The following is a 10626-nucleotide window of genomic DNA, read 5'->3' as shown; positions in this document are numbered from 1 at the left end:
TTTCGAGTGGACCCAATGCGCCTTCTCTTTGATCCAGATAGAAGAACTGAAAGCTTTTAAGATGTTATCAGAGACTTCTAAGAAGTATCTATCTGACTTCATTATCAAGTGCTCTGAAATCAATTAGATGTCACTTCCAGAACCAAAGTTTGTGAAATTCTTAATTCAAAACGTCTTTAGATTTGTTTGAAACGTTGGTTTCGAACGTGCAAGACGCTGCTGATGTACAAAGCACCTTTCTCACGAATTCCTTCAGGGCAATTTCAGGATATAATCATTCCTGAGATGTATCACAATTTATAAGAGAACATTTCCCTTAATTCTTGATTCCAGAAGTAAATATGCAATAATACCATATAAGATTTATTAACAATGTTTAACTTCTGTACAGAACACAGTATTAGCAAAAAAAAAAATTCACCAAATTGTAGAAACCCTCTTCGGGAAAATTAAAATAAAATCCTTAAAAATGCATATTGTTTCTTCTGTAATAAGTTTAATCCTCTCGCACCAAGAACCAGATATATTTGCCCATACAGATTCATCCCGCCTTCACTGATACCTCTTCTCCAAAGTGTCCTGATGGAATCTTTCTCCATGGTCTTCACTAGCATTGCCCACTTAAATTTCCATTCTGTTCTCCTACAGAGTTGATCCACTAACCTGCTGTCCTAGACACAGAGAAAGCAGAACTCAACTTAATGAAACCACTTTGAAATCCCAAAATGGGATTTCAAAGGATGGAGAAGTCCTGAGTTCGAATCCCCCTCAATAACGAGAGGGATTTTTATGGGCCTTCTTCATAATATGGCTGAGTTTTTTATACTTCCTTGTTTTAGAATAAGAACCAATATATTAGAAATTTACTTAAAAAGATGAGAACGTTGAGATAGAGAGATTGATCATTGAGAAAACTTCTCTTATGGATTATGTTTATATTTCTGACAAACTACTTGTTTCTACAACGTAAAAAAACTTTGCTGGTTTCTTCATTTCTGTTTCGTGTTGACCAAAGAAAATGCGCTTATCTCTGTATACATTTTAAAATAAATATTAATCACAATTAAAGTGATGAAGAAATGTTTCTTAAGTGGAGAAAACCTTCCTCCAGCTAAAAGAAGTTTCTTCTTCGCTTATCTTTTCTAAAGTTGAATTTAGAATGATTTGTTGGGCTGGTATAAGTGGAGCTTTTAGATATATTTCCTGGAGGCATATACATATTGAAGCATAGTGTGTTCCGGGACCAGGAATGTCAATATTGAAGCTGAGGCCTCGACATTAATAATTGCTAGCAGTGTGTTCGGATTGCTTCCGAACGTCGATGTTCTTGTGATGGCATATATCCATTTCTTCTTTATCTGCAAATAATGCGAGGATTAATTACTCCTGTGATCGCATTCCTTTAATATTCATTTCTTTTTTTTGGAAAAGAGTGACTGATATTATGTTTTCCTATCTTTTTATTTCTTTAGGTGAAGGGTCCGTTTTTTGGGACTCAAATATTGGCTTTCTTGCTCTCGTGACTGTGGCAAAATCAAAGATTGGAGAATAAAACCAATCATCTATGGATATGAGAATGATTCGCTTGATGGGAGAATTATTTTGTCTGCGATTTGAGTTTTTTATTGGACAATTTCAAAGACAACTCCTATAACAATAACCCAAGCACCCTGAAAGAACTGAAGAACCAGTTGAGCTTGCAATAAGAGGTTTAAAGTTTAATTGTGTTCATGGAGATGTTAAAAAAGAATGTTTCCAAGCAGATCTTCAGAACTGTTTCATTCTAGATCATCTCAAAGATGCATTTACAGCATAAAAGATACCAATCCATATGTTACAAGTTGTTTCATGCCAACTGATAAAGTACGTAGGAGAATGCACTCTACGAAAATCTCTCGATGTTTTCTTCGAGAAGACTTTCGATTATTTTTTACTTTTCTTAATGGGTTTGAGATTGCCAAGGGACAAAGAATGTTCACTTTATTTCTTCACCTGAAAGACAGATTTCTTTTTATTATTTCAACTATCGCGACTTCTCTTTGAATTAAAAGAAACCTTACGTTGATATTTCTGCTAGCCTGCCTCCCAAAATAACTTCAGCAGCTTTTTGCCAAGTCACCAGGGCGGTTATAAACGTGACATGAGATCCAGATATGTGTCAAAATGGCTCTGCCTTCAGTCGTTGATGAAATCTCAAGGGAATAAATGCCAAGAACACCTGTAGCTACAGAGTTGCTAATGTACACAATTAATTTTTCAATCTTTGACCTTTCTTGTTTTATGTTTTGCCATCCTAAGGGTAAAACGCCACCCATCTGAAATTGTTGATCAATTCTTTCCGGTTTTTACGATTACAAGCCTTTCTTATTAAAATTTACAAAATGGAAAAATCCATTTGAAAAGCCTGTCCATCAGAGCCCAGTTGAAAGAAGTTAATTTCTAAAATACTCTAACAGAACTATTTTTAAATGGAAAAATCCATTGGAAAGACCAGTCCACCAGATCCAAATAGTTAAATACAGAGTTTTGTGAGATGGATATATTGTCCAGAAAAAAAAAAGAGATCTTAAACCAAAGAATCGCTTCGAAGGTACCGGACATCCTTTCCCTTCTGCAAAATTCTCCTACTGTCTATAAAAGCCATGAGATTTAACCAATACCACGAAAAACATACAAAAATCATCTGCTTACCATCACTGTGCTTGACAAGTGTAATGCGGTAATCCACTTCTAAGGTCTGCTGTTGAATTAAACTGGTTTCTATTAAACTTACATTATATGTGTCAGAGATAAATTTGATTGAAATGAATAAATCTGAGATGTGACAAGGTACATATCCATTGTCGTATTTTAGTTAATTAACTTCAGTTATAAGAGACAGAGATGCGATTATGAATACCAGCTGGACGTTGTTAAGAGATTATACCGTCAATGAGTTTGATCATTTAAGTGGAGTGAATTAGAAGTGTCAGTAAAGCTAGGATCCTGTATTACAGAGCAACAGCTATTTTCATCCCGACACAAGTCATCAGCAATAAAGCAATACATAGAAGCTACCTTGTCTATGGGAAACTCGTCCTATTCTGCCACACACAGCATGTTTAATTCAAATCATTATCCAGATAACTGGATGGACCTCATTGCCAGATTCCAAACCAGTACCACGCCTGTGGAATTATCTCTCCAACTCTGAGTTTGATCCTATTGATGACTTCTCTGCCATTTCTATCACCAGACAGCAATTTATAAATGCTCTACAGCTCAGTCCTCTCCACACTGAGGATTCCCTGCTCAATGGAATAAATACTCCGTTAACCCACTTACAAATATTCAAGCGCCAAAAAGCCCATATGATTTCAGGTCTATTTTGACTTCTTTTGCCCTCCTCAAAAAACTACTTGGAAGCACAGTTATCCATCCTTCTTGGCCATCGGCCATCGATGCTAAATCTGAATTAGCTATTGTGTACGCTAACATTGCATAATAAAGAATAATCAATGAAGAATAATCATAAAGTATTAACGTAACTTTTGCAGAACCTCAGGGCTTGGTGGAACCCCTTTGAAAACCACTGCTCTAGATAATTCTGACTAAAAACACTGCTAATATATTTGAACAACTTATCCCAAACTTTCCTATATCTCTAAATGGATCAAAATGTATTGATCTATCATATCTCTGCAACAATATGTATTTCTATAAGAAAGAGTACATCATTAGCTGGACAAAAACGAAAAAATTCTATGATGTACCTTCCATATGTGATTGCAAGTAAACGACAAGGCCACCACCTCGAATCACAGTCCCACCCGTTGGCTGTTCGTAATGGGTCTATAATGGATGAAGCAGTCCCATTTGGTGTCAATCCAGATAATAAATGTCATAGCTATGAACGAACTGTGACCGGTCATTAGCCAAGAGTGGGTGACTTGTTATTTTCTTTGACACAAACAGGTCACGCGATCCTAACCCTCGCCAGAAGTAATATACAAAAACAGAAGGATTTTTTTGACTCAAAATACACTATTATTCTTTGTTTCATCAGAAAACTCTGAACATGCGTACCACGAAAGAAGGTACCGCTTTCTCCAATAGCTAGATGTGCTTCCTGTTTGTTTTTAGAAAACAAATATTAGTTTTCAAGATAAACTCCACGTTATATACCCTTTGAGCTATAGATTATTGGGTTTATTCTCCAAACCAGGATTCTTTCTAGGCTGTTTTATAATCTTAAGTCGTGTTGGCAAACAAAACTTGGCATAAGAAATAAAACTTCAACTGCGGTGAAGATGCAGAGCAATGAAATGGAAAAAAACAATTTCCAAAGATCAGTAGTGTATGGAATATTTGCAATAATTATGAAAATCTTCTAGATGGAAGATTCGTTTATCTTCCAAGATAATACTCTTCTAATATAAAATAAGCTTCCACCAGAACTTTACGGTGGAACACATTAATACTGTGATCGCTGAACAATGAAAGAAAGACAGCATATATAGGTTAGACTACAATAGTTCTTTAAAGCTGTTTTGAAACACCACAGGTGTCCTAATTTGGGAAAGTTCCTGGAGAAGTAGCACTTCTATATAAGGCAAATATAGTTGGCGGCTATTTTTGAAATGATGTAAATGAGATCATTAGAAAGTATTGTGAGAAATGAAAGAGTGTTAAGAAATCCTATCCTAGATAAAACCTTGCAATGCTCAGAAGCACGTGCAAGTTGGACACTCCCCTCTCTCTCTCTCTCTCTCCGTCAAATGTTTACAAATAATGATTCTTTCAATGAAAGTAGTTTCCTGGAAAATTTCTTTGAAGCAGAAAGTGTAAGTTCATCAAAGACCCTAGAGTATTTTGGAGTTTGTTGAAAATTATTAGAATCTGTCAGCAATTCTAAGGAGCATCAAACAAATTGGGTCAACCGTGTGGTACGATTTATCAAAAGGTCTATTGATTAATTCTTCCTTAACATGCATCATACAGGTTGACCATTTAAATTAGAATCCACGAAAATTCGAATAACTTCGATTAGGAAAGTTACAAGCAGCAATATTGCAAGAGAAGAGGATGTTCGTGGAACATTACCTCAAAAAAAGGTCATCTAAAACTATTCAGCGTGAGGGAAGCAATTTCGATGTTGTAAAGGATGGAAAATACCGGAGCTGGAATCCTGTCAGCGAAGCAAGGAATTTTTATGGGCCTTTCTCAAAACGTGGCTGAGTTTTAGATCAAGTTTTTGCGTGGTGTTGGTCTATTCGTCTTGCGGGTTGCGTTAAAATACTTCAAAACCTTTGTCCACAATGCAAATTTAATGGACTTTTCTCAGAAACTGCAACAACATTCACATTTGCTCCAAAGAGCTGCTAGCAATGAGAAACTACAGATTATAATTAATTCTACGAGCTTCTCTTTGAAAGAAATGGAAAAATCGCCACAGTGATTTAAGATTATGCTGCGAGATGGCATTATTTATACAGAAGCAGCTGGGGAAAGTGTTAATGGAATTAACGGACCACAATTAATTTGTGTCGGAGTCTCCATGGTAAACAACAGTATAATTAAAGGTAGCTTGCTGGCTCTCACTAATTACAAAAGCGGCAACATCGCAATGTTAAATGTTGTCGTTTGGGGCCTTATTCAAATGAGATTCAGGAAAACTTAAACAACCAGCACTTCAAGGCCATACCAACAACTTTTTATGATCTTTGATTTATTAGTTGTCCAAAAATATGTTTCATTTTCTTTCAGGAACACTGTAGCATAAGTCATGAGTTTGTCCAAAAAAAACCAATGGTCCAAGGCCAAAGCATGAAAAAACAGCCTTAGTCCCTCTTCTGAGATTCTTGGCAATTTTAACATGCAGAGCCAGTAGCTGTGGTCACATTAAATTGAAGTTATTTTCCTGCTCTGATGCTTAAATAAAATTGCTTCTGGTTATGCATGGAAGGTCACTGCTCCGAATAAACACAGCAGTGGTCCTGGAAAAAAAGAAAACTAATTGGAGGTAAATCTCAGTTCACGAATGGAAAAAGAGCAATTGGCAAAGAGAATTTAGGGATTAAAGTTCAACGATCCCAGTTTGTCACCCGTTATTTACAATTGATCAAATCATTAGAAAATAAAACTTCCTGATTAACTAAACGGAACAAAGTTCACCAAGGTTTGTCGTAATAAACAGGAATATAATCCAGTGACGAAGGGAAAACAGTGCATAATTATAAGACTATTTTTTCATTGCCATTAATGAAGTTTGGCAATCTTCCTACAGCTCTGGATTTGATCTTTGTTATACTGGGGATGAACAAGATGTTTCTGGCTGATGGAATACTCCCATAATCTATTTAAGTGGTGCAATAAATGATAGACGAGAGCAAATTCCATCGAGCTGCACACTACAGAGTGGAGAAAAGAATAGAGAATGCTCAAGGATTGTCTTCATTTTATGTATTCCTGGCGAATCTACAAAGTTGAAACAGCCAATGAGATGAAATTGTTTTAATGAAAACAGAGAGGTAACCTGCAAGATCGAAGTTATAAAGATCTTTTATAATATTGCCAGGAATTTTACAGGTTCTGATGATATTTCTCCTCATGTTCTCCAAAACCTGTGCACCAGAACTTAGTAATTTTGTATCGCTTTTTTAATCCAAATAAATTCATAGATATTTCGTCTGCTGCACGGAATATTTTTGCACAATCAGTTCCATCAATTAAGATGGGTGACAAATCTCGACATTCCAGTATCGCTTCAGTACACTTACTTTCTCTCTTTCCAAAGTAATGGAGAAATCTATCACTGCCAATTCTGAAACTATCATGGAAACCTTCCGTCTGATCAATGATTGCCTAAATGTATTCCATCAAAGTCGATCTAGTGGCGATATATTCATTTATGATACTCACCTTTGGACAAACTCAATGGAAAAGTAGCGTTGTGAAACCCAAGAAGTTGCTCTTCGCATTGAAGGTGCTTGGTATAAAGGTTTTCTAAATTAACTCCCATCCTATTGCCCCTTGACGTGAGCACTGTGCTTGATGAGAGGACGTCCCAGTGAGCTGCTGGTCTTAAAGATTTACAGATTAGCAGGCATGGTGTCTAAGTGGCCCTGGCGTCCGGCCCCCAAGCGCATTTATTACTGCTGGAATAAGTACCAAAGGAGTTGTCATCTATTCGTTTTTTCCCTGACTAATTCTAAGCTTTTTAACTTTGGGTCCTTGTTTGAATATTAAAAGCACATAATTTATCACTGTCTATTAAACAAAGACCTTTCTCCACGGATTTCTAGTTTTGGACTGTTTCCCTGGGGATGAACCAAGATTCATAAATAATAAAGATACTTTTAAAATGTTTCAAAATTTCTTGCGAAGTCTTCCTTCTACAGAATAAAAAAATCCTGGTAACATTTACTAATAATTAAAGATCCCTTACTTTTCATGCAAACTAATCAAGAATGCTCGCAAGATAAATGGCTCCTGACCTCTTGATGGAACCTTACCCGATCCGACTTAGTGAAATTGTACATCTCACATTTCACTAATAGAATATTTGCTTCGTTTTACACCATCTGTTAACCATTCTACCAACACTAAGATGGTCTGTGATAAAATCCGGAAAATGAAGGGATTATATAAATTTCCTTCATCGATCCTAGAATATAATGAATGCACCATTGCAGAGCCAACTGTAATAGCCAGTGCTCTTGGGAAAACATTTACTCAAAATTTCCAAATCTTTGCGATATCATCTTATTCCCCAGAATTTCTGATCCTGAAATATAAAAAGAAAAAACAGATCCACTATGTGCCATTTAATTAGACTGGAAACATCCATCTGGAATGACTTCCTAAATCTAGACCATTTGATGCCAGTGCTCTTTGACATGGAAAAAGTGTATGGTACAACTTGGAGATTTGGTCATTTAAAAAAATATATATAGACACGGTTTTAGTATTAGTATTAGTAATGGCCGCATGGTGCAAAAAAGCCTACGGCTTATGCTGCACCAGCCAAAAAAATAATAATAAATAAATAAATAATAATAATTAATAAAAGAAAAGGAAATTAAACCTAACATTCCAAGCGCTTCCCTCACCCGAAGGTACTATCCAGATGACCTTTGAATTTCCCCAAACTGTCGGCCTCTACCACCCATGAAGGCAACTTATTCCAGTAATTTATAACTCGCTGGCTAAAATAAAACTTCCTGCAGTCCAATCTAAATATTTCCCCCCGTAACTTGAATTTATGTCCCCTAGTTCTAGCATCATTTATAATCTTGAAAATTTTGTCCTCATTCATTTTACTGATGCCTCTCAGAGCCTTAAACACCTCAATCAAATCTTCTCTAAGGTGTCTAGTTTCCAAACTCTGCAACCCACATATTCGAAGTCTTTCTTCATAAGGACGCCCTTTTGCCGATCTCACCAGGCGAGTTACCCTTCTTTGCACCCTTTCAAAGAAGCTCGATGTCTTTCTTTAGGTGCGGTCTCCATACTTGAACACAGTATTCCAAGTGTGGTCTAACATAGGCCTTATATAATGGGATTATCACGTCCCTATCTCTACTTGCAAAAGTTCGATAGATCATCGATAGGACACCATGGGCCTTCCTTGCAACCTGTTTACAATGCTCAGAGAATTTCATGTCTGACCGTATCGTAACACCCAAGTCCCTTTCCTCCAGTACTGGGTTTAGTTGAACTCCACCAAGTGAATACGTTTTTTTTGGGATTACTGTTTCCCAGGTGTAATACCTTACACTTTGTTGGATTAAAGCACAGCTGCCATTTTTCTGACCATTCTTGAAGTCTCTCTAGGTCTCTCTGAAGAAGCTCAGATTGACAGTTATCATTAACTACTCTACCAATTTTAACATCATCTGCAAATTTAGACATCACGCCCTCTGTCCCTTCATCAATGTCGTTTATGAAAATTAAAAACAACAGTGGTCCTAATACTGATCCTTGGGGAACCCCACTTCTTACATCAACCCAATCTGAGGAAAAGCCATTTATCACAACCCTCTGCCTCCTGCCCTGAAGCCATCCTTCTATCCATCTAAGGATTTTCCCAGTGATTCCAACTTGTTCCAGCTTATAAAGCAACCACTCATGTGGGACTGAGTCAAAAGCTTTGCTGAAATCTAAATAAACAATGTCGAAATTATTCCCTAAATCCAGCTCGTGAGTGACCCTTTCAAAATAGCGAATCAGATTTGTTGAACATGATGTTCCCTTTACAAAACCATGCTGAGTATCCTTGAGAATTTCAATTCGATCCAAATGATCCCGAAATCCACCCTTCATCATTGCCTCCCTGATTTTCCCTACCACTGAAGTCAGACTGACAGGTCGATAATTTCCCACTTCACTCTTAGAGCCACCCTTATGTATAGGAGATACATTTGCACTTTTCCAATCCAAGGGAATCTCCCCAGAGTCTAGTGATGCTCGCATAATTAGCCTCAATGGTTCAATGCACTCGCTTGCCGCCTCCCTTAAGATTATGGGGTATATTCCATCAACTCCAGGAGCCTTACTTGTCTGTAGGCTCGAAAGTTTTTTGATTAAATAATCTTGCGAAATTTCAATATCATTAATTACATATTTTTTAACTTCGCTCCCACAATTTCCCATTGCCACAAAAGGCTTTTCATTTGTAAATATCGATGCAAAATAACTGTTGAGTTCATCTGCAACGGCAGCTGGTGTATTTAATACTATCCCCTTTTCCTTACGTAAAGGTCCGATCTGGTTTCTTCTGCTCTTCTTGGCATTTTTATATGTGAAGAATTCCTTATCCATCCCCCCCTCTTTGCTCTGTTTGCTAGTGATTTCTCATAAACTGCCTTTACCTGTCAAACCTTTTCTGTGGCTCTATTACAGATCAGCTTGTAGCTGTTATAGGCTTCAGTACTTTTTATTACTCTGTAACCTTTCCATGCCACCTTTTGCTCAGGTAATGTGGCAACTTCACTATTCATCCAACTTGGAACCCTCCTCGTGGAGTATTTTTTTAATGGTAAATACTCATTCAGAGGACACCTCCTCGTTTTTATTAAAAACATTTTAACCAAACGACTTTCCAACTTCATTTGGATCCACACCCTCTTATCCTTTTGTCAAGAGGAGGGAATACCGCAAAGAACAGTTTTAAGTGTCACGATTTTCACCATCTACGCAAATTCCATCACAGAACAACTTCCTCCAACTGTAAACAGTGCTCTCTATTTCGATGACTTTAGCATATTTTCTCAGTCATGCAACATGAGGGTTATTGAAAGACAACTACAACCTGGACCTTTCCACCTGGGCATCGATTAATGGATTCAGGTTCTCGCCTCAAAAGGGCATGTTACTGCATGCGACTTTTCTCTCAAGAACTGGATAGAGTCTGATACTCCATCATCTGTCTACCTGCAGTTCTATCCAGCACACCGAGCTGACGTTGTGACTTCTTGCCAATGTCCACAGACGGCTCGAAATCAGAATTATGTGTAGGATCTGCTGATGCTACACATGATTCTGATATAGTAGTGTCTTTCCAGACACTACTATATCAGAGCAGATTACCTGATTACCGATATCCAAGCAGATTGCCTGATATTGCAGCCAAATCAGCAGCATCCA

This window comes from Mastigoproctus giganteus, chromosome 4 (genome assembly GCF_048544385.1).
Source record: "Mastigoproctus giganteus isolate SK-2022 chromosome 4, ASM4854438v1, whole genome shotgun sequence".
Lineage (NCBI taxonomy): Eukaryota > Metazoa > Arthropoda > Arachnida > Uropygi > Thelyphonidae > Mastigoproctus > Mastigoproctus giganteus.
The sequence above is the reverse complement of the archived record's forward strand: the minus strand, read 5'-3'. Positions refer to the sequence as shown.